The sequence below is a fragment of the Cinclus cinclus genome, chromosome 3, assembly GCF_963662255.1.
Source record: "Cinclus cinclus chromosome 3, bCinCin1.1, whole genome shotgun sequence".
NCBI classification, from domain to species: domain Eukaryota; kingdom Metazoa; phylum Chordata; class Aves; order Passeriformes; family Cinclidae; genus Cinclus; species Cinclus cinclus.
The window spans coordinates 103728399-103744192 of record NC_085048.1 but is presented as its reverse complement, the minus strand read 5'-3'; positions in this window follow the sequence as shown (position 1 = coordinate 103744192).

The window sequence follows — 15794 nt, the reverse complement described above, 5'->3', positions numbered from 1 at the left end:
CATGCTTTGATTTATGCATATTTACATTACAAACCTTCAGTGTCCATAATGAAGGTGAAAGCTCCAGCTGGCAAACTACTCTGATTTCGTGGTGTTTTAGAAACTGCAGCAGAGGAAGCTGCCCTACTAAATCCTGATGCACTGGCACACACGGCTGTCAGCTGTGTGACAACACACAACATGCAGGCACAATTGATTTAAGCATGTTTCCCTCATGTGCTGGCAGAGATCTGCCAGATGCAAGGTTCAAGATACAGACACACCACGGACATTAATAGACAAGGAGAAATCCAAAGGGACATCTGGGGAGACACACCTTTTTTTCCCCCAGAGAAACTCCTAGTTTTAATCGCTTCAATTTGATTTTCTTTCCCCTATTCAAGTTCAAAACTCATTAGTTCTCTTTTCAGGAGAGTATTTTCACTGTGTGATGATGAGGAACAGTAGTAGATAAAGTTTGAAATAAAACTTTACTAGCTGCCATCCTTTGGTTCGTTTGTGACCCTCCCCACCCTGGCCTTTGTGTCAGGCGTTATCCGCACGCTGTTTGGGATTTACTGCTGGAGAGAAGCAGCATGACTGGGCATCGTTATATTCCCTCCTCTCTGCGTTATCACCAGCTGATCTTATCTACTTATTACAATTTATAAAGACAGAGATGGCCTTGTGCTCCAGTCCCACTCCAGAAGGAGTGCCCATTAAAACACCCATCATTCTCCTAGCAGCCTCCTCCTCCTCCTTCTCCTCTGCAGACAGAGGAAAGGCAGCCCTGTGACAGGAACTGTCATGGAGCTGGTGGATTCCAGGCTGACAACTTCCAAAATCACAGACAACTCATATTTAAATAGGCCCCTCATTTTCCTTGCTGGGGCTCAGCAGTATCAGAGAGACCTTGTCTAGGTCACGGAAAACAGGAGAGAGACAATTCTGCAGTTTTGTTAAAATTTTCCTTCTTTTATCACTCATCCCTATTTCAGGAGAGCAGCAAACACTCTCTGTTACCAGTATAAGTGTCCACTGCAGAATGGGAATTAAAGAGGCTAGTGTTCACAGCAGCACTGCTATTTGATGCCAAAAAAAAGTCTGATGTTTCTATTCAGGAATAGGAAATAACACTCTGAACAGGCAAGTCACTCCCCAATGGACTTCCTTTGAATTTTCTCCAAAGGCTATTTCCTTTTCCTAAATGTGGGAAATACTTCCTGTCTGTGAAGCAGCACAACACAAACGCTGAGCAGAAAATTAATAAAACAAACAAAAAGAAAATAAACATAGGACCTTTGTTCTGGAAAGAAATGGCACCAGCTCTGCTCAGGAAGCATAAAGAAACCCAACGGATGAGAGAATAGACAAATCCTAAATAGGTTTCATGTAAGATGATTAAAAGTGCTTCCTTTGCTGTATATTTGGCAACACATGAAATCTGAGTCAGAGATATATCCCCTTCCTTCCAGTGCTGCTGCTTGCACTTCATGAATAAGTAAATGATTAAGAACACTTCAGATCTGGCATTATCAGACACATTACCTGGCTCGTGTTGTTTCCATCACAGCCCCAGCTCTGACCAGGGCAGGGGCTGTCTGTGTCTCTGAGCTTGGCTCAGCTCCAGTGAGGAGCAGGAGGCATTTCAGAGTCCCCCAAATTCCAGGCTGCACCTGATCTGTATGGATTTATAGCCCCCCACCCTTCAACCCAGACATTCCTCACTCAATTCCAACCTGGATCCATCTACACTCACCACCCAGGGCTTGTTTGTGCTTGTTGTCTGCATGTACAACACAGCACCAGTGATCCCAATTTTCCCATCTAAGAAACCTAGACGTCTCCAAAAAGGTTCACAAAAGTTACCATACATGTATATATATCATGGATGAAAAAATTCCTTTTTACAACATCTATAAAACTGTGATTATAATTAATGTCTGCTTAATTAATACATCAGGACATAAAGCCATTTATTCTCTTCTCATTTGGTATCATTCTCCCTCTTCAGATTTAATAATGCAAAAAGGTTGCTCAGATGCCAAATGGTAAAAATAATAAAAATACATTTATCATTGATCTGAAAAGCAGAAACGCCTGGCAGTACTCCTGGCACAAAGAACACAGCCAAATTTTCTTAACTGAAATCCAAATAACATTTCACCAAAAAAATCTTCAAAACATACCAGGAAATACATATGATGTGATAGATAAAGCACTCTGAGAAATGCACAGAGCACAGCGAAACAGGTGCCCAGAATAACCATTATTACAATATGCACAGTAAGGAGGGGGGGAAAGGGGCAGAGAGAAAAAAAGAGAGAGAGAGAGGAGAAAAAGCTTTCAAAATGGTTAAATTCATGAGGGCTACAGAGCCTCAAATTGAAATTATCTCACTCTGCACTGATAAATAAAGTGGCTCTGGTGCCTAAATCATGACACTAACTATACGTTTCGATTTTTTTAAGTAGTGATTAGGTGGATACTCAGGGGAACCTACTAGCCTTCACAGAGATAACAGACTCAACTTAATATCAGCCTAAAAAGAGACTTGAATTCTAACCAATCTCATGTAATGAATTGAAATTCTATAGCTTTCAGAGGAAAAAAAAAAAAAAAAGATAAAAAAGCGATGTGGCTCCATTCTCTAACTTGCTGTCAGGAAATATAATTTGTGCTCTCGGTGATTCACCTAGCTCATATGCAGCATGCAAATTTATTTCCCTAATAATCAGACCTGGAGATTGCCCAAGAGGATTAATAGCATCATTCCTTATGACCGCCAGGATATTATGCACCTCTGACATGGAAAAATTGTGTTAGTTCTACAGAGAAAACGCAAGGATATTTGTCCTGCTAGACAATATAATAGGCTGGTGCATCATCAGATTACAATGTCATTTCAAAAACCTTGAATACAAATAATGTACAGTGGGGGAAATGTTGGTACAACCTCCCTTAATTCAGTAGCCTTGAATTCAGATGTATTTTTTGCCTGTGCTTTTTTATTCCTTTCCCCATTATAGTCTGTAGAACACTGCTAGGAAAAGGCAAAGGTATTTTATATTAAATCCATCTCTTTTTGTTTGTTCTTATGTTATTCTTTGAGAATAGCCTATATGGACATTGCAGGATAAAATAACATAAAATCCACGGCTTCCCGTTTTTCAAAGAGCTGAATACACCCACAGCCCCAGTACACTGTATTCCGTATGTGAATACAGAGCAATTTATTTGCACAATTGCTTAATTTTGATTCGCAAGTCAAAGCAACACGTTCTGCAGGTTCCAGCATTCAACACAGGAAGAATTTTAATTTTTCAAATATTTTTTAAACTACTTGGTCAGGAAATTTTCCAAAAAAAAAAAAAAAAAAATGTTTCCCGCTGTACTTTAGACCAAAGAACACCACCTTAGAGACAAGACAAAATTTCATTATTATGCGCATGGGAGCAATAAGATTAGCTCCTATTGCTGCCCCTAAGGTGGAGCAGCAGGAGGAACCAATGGGACGATGCTAATGTGTATGTTAATAGTATTCTCCTCCAAGAAGTTGGGATAATTAAACACGTACCATGTCTTTAAGACAGAGCTGCACACATTTTCTTCGGATGGGTGTTTACAAGATTTCCAATTTCAGGTCACAGCCATTTCTGAGATTGCTTAAGAAAGAGATGGGAATAACTTATCTTATTCATGTATTCAAAGAACCTTATAAAATGTGCAAAACATAACAGTTTTAAGGGGCAAAACATGCATCTTGCCTTGACAGACCTGCTTTGTTATGTGTAGTGTTGTACACTGACCTAATATATTGAACATTTTAAACTAATATACCTTGTAGGAACCAGCCTTTAATGTGATGGATTTTATAGTATCTCATTAGGGTGTGTTTATATAACCTGATACTAAACACATTTTCAGATTCATGTTCCTTATTAATATTGTGAGCTGTATTGATTTTTAGTTGAACAGCAACAGAGACATTTTAATATTAGAAAAGGCTGCTCCAAAGTTATTTTCACAGATCACAACTACTGTGACACAAACAATGCACATATCTCTCATCTTTCTTTACAGCCTCAATTAGAAGAATCAGGATGTGTTACCCCACCTGCTTTTCTATTGGTTGAGCAATTCTCTGCCTCCATTTACAATGCCAAAAAGCATTTTTATTCATTGCTTGGTGGGGGGGTGGGTGTTATTTTTAAATATACATTCGTGACAAGCCCCCAAATAGTATTTATATTTTTCCTTCTAAAGAACCCTGTGTTTTTAAAAACAAAATACCTTAATGCAGCTGCTTTTCAAGTTTCCATAACAAACTGAGCAGCTACAGCAGTGTTTACTCTAATACAGCACAACCAGAAACTTACCATTCCAAGCAATGTACAAAAAATAATTACTTTCCCATCCTAATGTCTCCATTTTGTAAACCAGTCTTCAAAGGTAAATCAAATGTCAGCAATAAATAAGAGTGGCTCCAATATTTTTCTGAGGAGTCACAGGGAAATAATGATCTTTGAGGCACTGTAAATAGTTTAAATTATTGGAAGGTCCTTGTAAGAAATGAAATACGAGGATTAAAAAAAAAATAAACTCAATTTCTCTATTGTGAAGTTACGGTATTTGGAGGGAGCCCAAATTTTAAATACAAATATTTAGAGAGAGAAATTATCGCTTCTGAGACAAGCAAATCATACACTTATTCCTGACTCTTATTGATTTAATGAACCGGTTGTTCATAGAACACCACTTGGAGAAACAAGGATAGCCATGGAAGAGTAAGTGTTCCTTACATCCCTACAGTTTTAAAACCAACTTCTAAGTCTTTAGCAGGGAAAAGGCTGGAAATTAAATTGCAGCACATAGGAACCACCAGATTTAATACAGCCACTTGTGCCATTTAACCACACCTGTTACTTGTGCTGCAGCACTGCAGAAGCAGTCCAGGAATCTCCAGTAATTGCTATATTTGGCCTAAGAAGTTTTAGGTCTGAACTGGGTCTCAGAAAGCAGATTTCCCTTAATTTTGCCCCTGGCATGCTATTCATTATTAAACATTAAAGTTGTGTCAATTACTTTCAGAGTTGATTATTATCCTGGTTATTCTACCAGCTAATCAACTCTTCTCTAACACGTGTCTAGCAGTGACTTTGAATTGATGCACAGAATATAATTATTTGTGCAAATTTCTTTTGTTTCTTGTTAACCACTGAAACTGGCTAATCACTTTAATCCCCACAACCCCTCAATAAAAAAGGTATCTTGATTTACCAACTCATATTTAATCAATATTCGGTTGAGCTTTGGAAGTTGACAATTCAGCCAACGTAAAATGCTGCACTGAGAGGAAAAAAAAATTATATTTTCTACATGTCCTTTAAAGCAGAATGAAAACACCTTCATCTGAAAGACTTTGGTAGCTTTATCAGATCTAAGGCTCTTCTGTTTGAGGTGTAATTATTTTACCATTATTAGAAGCAAGGCTGTTAACAGAACAGTCATTCCCTCTATTTAAGCAGTAAGTTTTATAATTTATTACAGCTCTTTGGTCATCAACTCACTATACAAACAGTCGGTCACCAGTGACCAATTACATTAAGGTTAAGCAACATAACTTTAAATTAGAAATAAGCTAATGTATCTTCATCAAGGACCTGCTGTGTTTTCAGTGCTGTTTATGAGATGATACTAAATGTGGATATGGAGCACGCTCACTGGGACCAATTCCTATCGGCCTGAAAATGGAAAAGTCTTGAGCCTGCTCAGGTCCAGAGCTAATTAATGGGATAACATCTGCTTTACGCATTCTGCTGGAGTAATTTCTATCAACTTCACTGGGAAGATGCATGGGAAACTATCAGAGAAATAAGTATCTATGCTGAACCATATTAATCTGTAGTAAGTCTGGAAATGGGAATTTCAATTCTCCTATTATCCTAGGGATGGGCAGAGGGGGAGGATGAGGGCACAGGGCTTGTTTCTCAGCTGATCCAATTTCTGTGTTTGTAACAGATTGAGTTCTGTTTGCATGCACACACTTGCATGCACACACAGCAACTGCATGGGGCTGGCTTTGTCTCTGGGCTGGGGGGGGGTTTAAAGGATGGCAGAAGCAGCTGAAGATGACCATGCTCCTCATGCAACAACCAGTTTTATACAGGAAGGTGGTTAAGTGCTTTAATTGCTTTACTTAAAAACATCAGGAATGGCCAAAGAAAAAATATGGTACTGTAAAGCAGGCTGCAAGAGTGATAAGATGCTTATCAGCCTGTGGACAATGTGCAGGCATGTGAGGGGCCAGGCACCTACTCTGATCTGAGATTTAAATGAGTAAGACATGGAGGGAACACCGGCCACCACAAAAAGAAAAGAAAAAAAAAGAATGGAAAAAAGAAATCAGAACCTCCTACTGAAACCCTCTTGACTTCCAAATTCAGGCTCCCTTTCACCTGAACTTCATCACTTTGCCCAAAAATCACTGGGCAATTTTAACTACAGCAAGATGCTTAAAATTGCATTTTGTTTGTGAGTTTTTCCCTGGTGAAGTCCTGTAGGGCACAGAATCTGACTGCTGGGGAGAGACATTACATTTTTATGCATGTATGCTTTTGTCTGCCTCTGACAGACATGTAAAATGTATGAAATTAATGCCCTTTTAAAATTGTCTATGCTGGAAACACCTGTGTATGTTCCGACAAAACACATTTATACCTAAAAATGTCCACAAATATTCATGACTGTGTGTGTATGCTCAGAGAGAAAAAGCCAAAACAGAAACAGGTAAATGTCTGAGTTTGGAGAGGCAAAACCAGAAAGAATCATATTGTTTTCCTTATATTATTATTATTGTCTAAGCTATGATTTACAGGTTTAATCAGGTTTAATTCTTTCAAGCTAATGCATACAAATGAATTGCACAGAACAACAAAAAAGGAGGAAGGTCCTTACAATAAAAAATTCCATTAATAGTCATTCACCTTTACCTAAGAGGTTATGAGTTCATATGTCAACTCTATGGAATATTTCTGTAATGTGTTTGCCATTATGTACATTCTATGTATTTGTTTGCTACAAGATATCAAATCATTCAGGCTATCGGGAATTAAATGCTTATTTGACTAACAATGCTTACCTTTAAATTAATGGTATAAAACATGGTGTTTTCCAACAGGCTGTCACTCATTTTTATTTAAGGAGATACTACTGAGACAAAGCTAAAGGTCTTCCAAAGAACTCTGACTTCCTGGGCTTCAGTGGGAAATGCTATTTACCTGATGTTTTTTAACTCTCTTACATAATTGTGTAAATTACTGACATGAAGCAGCACTTGCTTTTGTCACATGCAAATGACAACTACACAGCTCTTCAGGAAGGAGCAGTGCAAAGCCAGAGTGGCTTTATTTTGAACTTGTGTGCGCAGGTGTGTGTGGGGAGGAGGGAGCTTTGTGAGCAAAGGAACTGGATTTAGAGACTCGCATATTGCAAAATTCCTCTGCGATCCATCACATTTGAGAGCAGGAACCACATTTGATTTTTAATTTGCTTAAGCATGCAAGATGGCCCACTTCAGCAGCATTGCAATTTTCTGTTTCGTGGGCAGGATTCACAGACAGCACACAGCTACTGTTCTTTTCCTTTCTCCTGGAACTGTGCCATAAGGCACCACGATTGTAACAGGGGTGAATCCTCAGTTCTGTTCCTCTCTCTCCCCTCTCAATGTTATTTGAACCCTTATTTTCCTGGAGGGGCTCATTCAGCTGTCCTAATATGTATACAGTGATAATATAGTCGTACGCATAATAAAAAAAGAGCTTCAAAATTATAGTCAGCTTAGTAATAATGCAGTGCTGTGCTGAAGTGATTGGCAACTGTTGATCCAATTATATAACTGGTTGCTTCTTAAAATTCAGGGATATGAGACTGATATATAATGTGCTGTAAAGTGTAAAAGAACCGGACAGGAAATAAGGCGGGTTGAATTTTTTCGTGCTTTGATCAAATTAGAACCAGGTTGATGAAAGGAAATGCCTTGGGTCCTCTGCTTGAAGTTTTGTGTTATACAAAAGGCTCTTGAAATGATCAATTTTGCACATGTCACTCAGTAAGTTTAGAGAGAACCAGTGCCTGTATCTGCCAGGGAGTCTCTGCCACAGCTCCCCCAGAGCCACCTCATGCTGGACACAAGGTTCAGCTGAGATGTTCTGAAATGGAACTGAAGAAGGGACGATCACAAATCACAGCAAATACCCCAAGTTTGCAGGTTTGTTTTTCAGGTTTCTGCTCAGCCCTTTGACTCAAGAAACACAGATCAGGAAAGACAGAAAAGGGTCATCTGGTGAATCCCTCAGAAATAAATGCAGGATTATCTTTGCTGCTGTTCTTTTAAGCATTTATCTGGCTAACTCACTAACTAGCTTTCATCCATTGTAACCCTCTGCCTGTCCCCTGCTTTTAAAACAGCCACTATTATTTATGAAGTGCTGTAGATGTGCAGTGAGAAGCACAGGGACTTTTTGCTCTTATTTTTCCTTGAGGACAGCTTAAAAGGAGAGAAAAAAGCACCTATGAAAAGGCACCTTGCAGGTAAGGCTGTGGTTCTTCTGTCGCTTGGTCTGTCTCTGAAGAATGACTCCATAGTGGTTAGGCCTGTATGAGACACAACCTCTCTGGTACTTTTCTGGGATCAATCCCTCTGTACTGTGTGCTGCTCAATGTAGCGATTTAAATCCCACCGTTTCAGTCTTAATGCATTAACATTTCAGCACTCCTCAAACACATCCTGGAAATCTGCCTCCTCCTCATAATTCTTACCCCCAAATCAGTAATCATGTAAGATCTGAAGTGAGGCACCTGAGTCCAGTACACATCTACACATCTGCCAAAAATACAGTATCACGATTTATTGATAAATACGCTTAGGGTGGGGGGGGAGAGTAAAGTAGGCAAAAAAATATTAAACTCCCAAGCCAGGGTGCAACAAAGTCCCTTGTGACAGGCACTGCAGCAGGAAAGAGAACTACTGAAGGAGCCACCAATATTAAAACCTGTTGAATTCCAGTTGCCCCCAGGATAATACCCACATGGAAACGCTTTTGTTTTGGCATAATTCCCTGTGCAAGGCACACCTCCAGAAAGCAGGGCTTCCAGAAATAATATCCCAGGACAGGCAGCACCAAGGAGCCAGGGCAGTAACCTTCACCTGGGCCTTTCAATTCGGTTTTGTGTGAATTACAGCAAATTGTGGTGTGTGTTTGTGCTGGGTGCAGAGCAGTTGAAAAGCTGTCATTTCCCCACCAAAGCATCTCTTTGGGAGTTGATCAGTGTTCCCCAGGAACTGAAACAAGGCGCAGCATTGGAAATAACAGGACGCACAGTGCAGTTTCGCTATGAAGGATGCACAGGATGTTATAGGAATAATATTTTTCTGATTTTCAAGACTGAAGTTAGAGAAGCTCTTTACAATTTGCATGTGAGATGCTGCTCCACTCCAGTAGCAGACAATCCTGAGAGCCGGGACTAATAAGGAATAATTGATAATGGAGAATACTGCTCCAGGCTCCCTGCCCAGGGCCCACTGACCCACTGCAGCACCGAGCTGCGTCTGCTCATCCCTGGAGCTGTGGATATACAGCACAGGACATTCCTGGGAATGGCACCAACCTGGGTTTGGAGTCTCACTCCTGGAAAACCCTCTACATCACAAAAACTTACACTATGAAAACATCCAAACAGGGGAAATGGACAAACTTTAAATAATAGGTGATTTCAATTATTTTCTGTAATGTTTTTCTTCCCCCCCCCCCCTTTTGTTTTTGTTATATCACACTTAATATGATTCCAGGACAACAATGCTGGGATGAAATTGAAAGCTATATTCTTCTAAATGTGTTCCCAACATTCCATTTTTTACAGAGCTGCCAGGGGCTATTCTGCATTCCCACAACGGCTACAAATGTAGCATATTGTTTTGCAATAAAAATTAGCTATAAAAGTGTGAAAAATGCCAGAGATCCAAATGTGAGAAACAAGAGAAGGGGGTATGCCTCTCGCACACTTTTAGTGGACATTTTATTTATTTTTCAAATAGAGTAGACAAATTTATAGCTACTGTATTTCAATTATCTCTAATTTCACACATTTCATGCAGATTCTAGGCATTTTAATTGCAAATGAGAAGGGAACTTATTTTTAAAAGTGGAGCAACACAACATTTCAGATCTCAATTTTAATTCCAAATTTATCCACATCACTGTTAAAAACTTTTAAAACCTCATTTACACTGCAGCTTAAAATTAGGTGAGATTTCAAACAGAAATAAAAGACCTCCATACCTATGAGCTGGAGTGCCAAAACCTCTCTCACATATTTTTACATCTTTCTGAATTAAAATTTTTAGGTAGGGAAGTTTGGGAAGCTGGAATGACATTATTAATCGGTGACACATTATTTCAACAAGAGCCAGTAATTCAGCGGTATTGTCTGTAACTGATGAAAATTAATACATTACCCGCCCTATTTTCTCTTTCTCTGTGCCTCCAATAACCCAGGGCACGGGTTATTAGCTCAATCCCTGCTCTGCCGTCACTCAATGGGAAATTCTTCCAAGGGAATAAAGCACAGCTCAGCCTTTGGCTGGATAAAAATTCCCACTGTACACTAAAAGCATTAGTGACAAATGCCGCTCTTTCCCAAGCTGTATTCCTGGTAGCTTACTCCTGTGGAACGCTAATAAGCTAAATAAAATGTCTGTGACAAATTCAAAGCCACTTGAGCCCGTGCTGGTGTGGAAGCAGGGATGGTTTTCCAAAGGATCCTGGAGCTCCAAATTCACCTAACAGGTTTAAAATCACACATGTGCCTATGGAGCCTTCTAAGCTGAGAATCCACTGTTTGGCTTCATACTGTCCAATGGAATAGATCTTTAAAATTTCCAACTAACTTACTGATAGGCATGAAATAATTTTATTATAAATGGAAATTTACTGTCTGGAGCATGTGGAGTTTTTCTCTGCTTTCTTTCTATTTGGTAATTTATTTAAATGCATTCAAAAATGCATTCAAAAAATGAGACATAGCACTTTCGTTAAGACATCTGTATTTCAAACCAACATCTTCAGAACTGTAAGCAGCTCTGTTAATAGCCTTTTTATTTGATTAGGGTAATCTGCTGCTGTGCTGTGTTAATCTTTATCCACTACCTTTTAACCAATCAATATTTTAGGGTTATAGATTTGGAAGGTAGGCGATAATTTTGTAGATAAACTCTCTAGGCATTGCTGACATGGTATGGTTGCATATTTAATATCTTTTCTGAGGATTCACAACTCCAGCAGTGTAAGAATCTGCCCAAGGGGGAAAAAAAAAAGTAAAAAAAATTAAGCCTTAAATTTTCAAAGCTGTACACAGGGATTTGGCCACCTGCCTCCTATTAATGTCAATGAAAATTTAGAGGTAAGAAAAGCAATGTCTTTTCCCTCAGATCATTTCTGCTTTAAAAGGAACCAGAGAACAAGAGAGAGGAAATTAAAAGCAACTTCGTACCACAGGCGGACACCAGCAAGGCCTGGTGGTGAGGCAGAAATGGTACAAAGGCAAAACATTTGCTCACTAAATGAGTGAGCATCTCCACAAATATCAAAAGAGCCAGGCATGAAAAGTTCAGAAAGAAAAAATTAGATTTTCTGGTTTTAAAATGTCATTAAAATATATCTTTTTTAATTTTGCTTAGCTGAAATTATCTGTTGCTTATGATATTAATTTTACTGCAGATAAAATTAGTTGTCAGACCTCTGTTTATGGCCTAATTACCTTTTCTAAGGGAGAAAAATTAAAGAAAGAACAATAAAATACAGTAATCTACTTTCCAGCAAGAGAGATTCCTAGTGATGTGTTACCTGCATGGACTTCACTAGAGCTGTGTACATGTTTCATTCACGTAAAAGTAGATTTACTTGGGCTGTTTTGCCCATCTGGGCAGTGCCAGCTCCTGTCTGCCCTCATTTCTGTGCCTGGGGACAGGCAGGACAGGTCAAACCACCCTCAATTATTTCTAGATAACTGGGAATCTTGCAATGATTTGAGATCCTCCTAATAAAAAAAACAAGTCAGGAAACCTGAGGGCAACGTCTTCAAAAAACAGGCACTGTAAATTACTAATTTCTTCTCGAAATGTTTCTCCACTTTCCTTTCAGCTTTGGAAAAGGTAAATGGATTTTTCATTGGTCAGAAGTAGGTGCCAGGAATGCCACTGCAAAGCACTGTAAAAAAGACTTTTAAAGTCTGAGCCTTGTTTTACAGATGTCAGAACCAGCACTTTTTGGTCGTGTCTCAGCCCAATTCTTCAGCAAGGAGCAGAGTGACAAATACTGAATATTTCTTAATGGCTCTTCACATTATATGTAGCTCAAAGCTGAAATTAATTTGTACAGCATTCCTGTTAATTGAGTTGAAGCCACAATGCCACCTAAATTGCCACTCTACCTGGTACAGCTTGGGCACAGCACAGATGGAAGGTGAGCAAGCCTGACCTCAGACAGAGGCTGCCCTTTGAAGTGTTCTGAGCAGCATTGCCGTGAGATCTGCCCAGCTGCATTTTGGAATATATTTGACAAATAAAAAAATTTGTATCTGTGTTCATTTCACAAGATATAAATGTCTCTTTCGTGGTAGGAGAAATCCTGCTCCTGGGAAGTGATCCTAATCTAATCTGACATGCAGTATTTGCAACCCTACTTCAGTGTCCCAGCCTATTTACAGTGTTTACATAAAACTCCCCGAAATCTCCACATTCCCTGAAAAGTTAATCCAGTACAAATATTGACTGGCTGTCAATTGAGCATTATTGACTTGCTCCAGGACTGTGCTTTATTGCCTTAACTGATGAAACTTGTTTTCTTTGCTAAACTTAATTTCTTTTGTGCCCCCTTTGGATGAAACACCATTTATGAGAGTGCTCCTCTTCCCACTGTCATGGGGCCACCTCTTCCACTCAGCTGGAGTGGTGGGACAGCCTCAAAGCTTTGCAGAAGGAAGGCAACAAACCTACTCTGTATTCTACAAAGAAGACCTGGCCCAACGCCTGTCCTATCTCCCATAAATATTTGGTCCACACCAGATCCAACACAATTTCCTCCTTTGCTTGTACAGAGAAGTGTCTCCAGCAAGGCTGGTAAGGGGCTGAGAACCCTTCAGCGAGGTCTGTGGAAAGCAAACTGATTACTGGGACCTGAAATTCTCACTCTGGCATTCTATAACCTTCACTGGGAGGTAGTGGCAGGTTTTTTGTTTTTTTTTTTTTAAGGAATTCTAAAATCCTAAAAACTAAAAACCTGGGATGTCTTGCATCACTTTATCAGGACTAGTACAAATCAACTTGTCCAGAAGCCAAAGTCTGTGAAACACACACACTCATCATGTTTTGAACACCCAGGAAAACATTATTTATAATTTATTTGGTTTTTTTTTAATCTATAGTTTCTAGATACAGCAGAACAGAAACCAAAAATAGCAACTTTCACAACATTCCCTGATTCTGCAACAAATTTCATCAACCATTCTAAGTTTTGATCCCCAGGTCAAGTGAGACTGACAATAAATCTTAGGAAGGATTTGATATCCTTAAGCTGCAAAAAACAAAAATCCATTACAAAAGATTTATCCAAACTTACAAAGAATGAACCCAGAATGTTTCAGTCAGTGCAGGGAAGGACAAAAAGGTGGAATGACAGACAGGAGAGGAAGGGTAGATCTCGAATGACCAAAGCCAGCTACAAAGCAGATATTTCTCCCTGATCTCAAAACAACATTTAGGAAGGAATTTGCCCAAAAATGCAGCTACCAGAGATATGGGGGTTTGTTTGTGAAGGAATGCACCAGAGCAGGCACTTACAGTTTGCAGAGCTCCATCTGCTTCTCCACATGGGGCTGCTCCTTGAGCCCTGCTCAGCTCCAGGGCAGGATTTGGTGCCATCATCTGCTCCTTCCTCTGTTCTCATCAGCTACCTGGAGAGAGGGGCAAGGAGAGGAAAAACAGGGATGTGTCACATTGCTACCATCACCTTCATTTGATATTTATAACTTTTTATGATTAGTTCAGGTGGAGAGACAGTCCAGTTCTTTAATCAAACAATCTCAAACCATCCTTCTAGCAACTGAACAAAGACATGACAGTTTTGTTCTCAGTTTGCCTAGAATAAACATGAGCAAGTTTATTCCTGCCTAGTTTATTTTATTTTAGCCCATACAAGTAATTTTTTCTACAAGACTTCCTTTTAAATGAAAGGTTTCTTCTGAATATTTGACAAATGGAAGAAAATACCCCATAACACCACCTATGCCAAGAATGCACTTACTCTCTGTGAAAATACTTTTGAATGAGGCTGGCTTGAATGAGATTAAATGTTAACATTTTCATTAGTCTATAAGTTTTGGGGGTGGGTTGGTATAAAAATAAAAAACAAACAAGAAATGTATTTTTCTTACATTAAATGTGGCTGATGTGTAAAAAGATTTCTGCAAAATTTTTTGCTTTATCTTTCAAATCCTGCAAATGAATTCAAGGTGTCTAAGCCAGTTTAGTTAAGTGCCTCCATGCACAGAATTATGTCAGAGTCAGAAGGGCCCCAGACTCAAGGCTACAGGGGACCCCAGATGTATTTGAACCAACCACAATCACACCATTAGCATGAAGTGCAAAAAGTGCCTAAACAAGGCAAAAACACTGACAGTCCATTATGTTTAAAAGCTTGGGTTTTGCTGTTGCTCAAAATCCTTCCGTCCCCACATACCTGTACATAATAATAATCATAATCACCATCATCATAAAAAAATAAGCCGTCAAGATCAAACAGTCAGTGATATCTTAAGAGAAAAGAAGATGGCAGGCTTAGGAAACCAAATCCTTGTAATAAATAATATATGATGAGTTAAGGAGAGGAACTGACAAAGTGGTGCACCTGTAATCTCTCCCCTGCAAGAGAAGGAAGAGCATTTTTCTTTGTGCATGGTCAGGGGTTGCTCCTCCACTCCAGTTTCTCAAAGAATATCATGGTCTACTCATTTACCAGCCTAAGGTACACATCAGCAGCAGAGTGAGTTTTCATCCACATTTTTACAGCATAAGAATAAAATTTTAGAACATTCTCTTATAAAGATATAATTATTTCAGGGCAGGATTGAATTGGAGATGAGAGAGTCAAGCCACTGAAGTCCTGCTGGACACCAAGGGCCACCCCACTCAGGATTCCCAGTTATCCTTTATTCCAAACTTGAAATGATACCTCCACCTAAACAACAATTTTAAATAACAACCTACACCAGGCAAAAAAAAAAAAAAAAAATCCTGCAGCGTGGTCAAGATGCCAGGCACATAAAGAAAATTAACTGGCCTACATTTCTGAGCAATAAAAATCAATGTCACCTTTTTATACCTTCAGCCCCCTTGTCTAATGACCCTCAGCAGACTGCTGCCAGTGCTGGGCAGTTATTCCAGGCAATGCAGGGGTAAAAACATGTGAGCAAGGACTTCCCACCTTCCACCAGTCCCATCCTTCTCTACTGAACACATCCTTTTATTTTTTCCTCTCTCTGCTTTGCCACCTGGGAAAAAAGCATCACTGAAACATTCAGGACGCAAAAGCACAGCAGTGCACCAGTTTCTCTAAAAAACATACACCTTCTAAGCAAGAGCTGTTGGAGGAGGGAATGATTTTTGGTATGGCACATCACACAAGAATCTGTTTTGTTAGTCAAAGAGAGAATTTCAATGTTAAAGACAAGTGGGGAAAAAGAAATAAAGGAAGACAAAA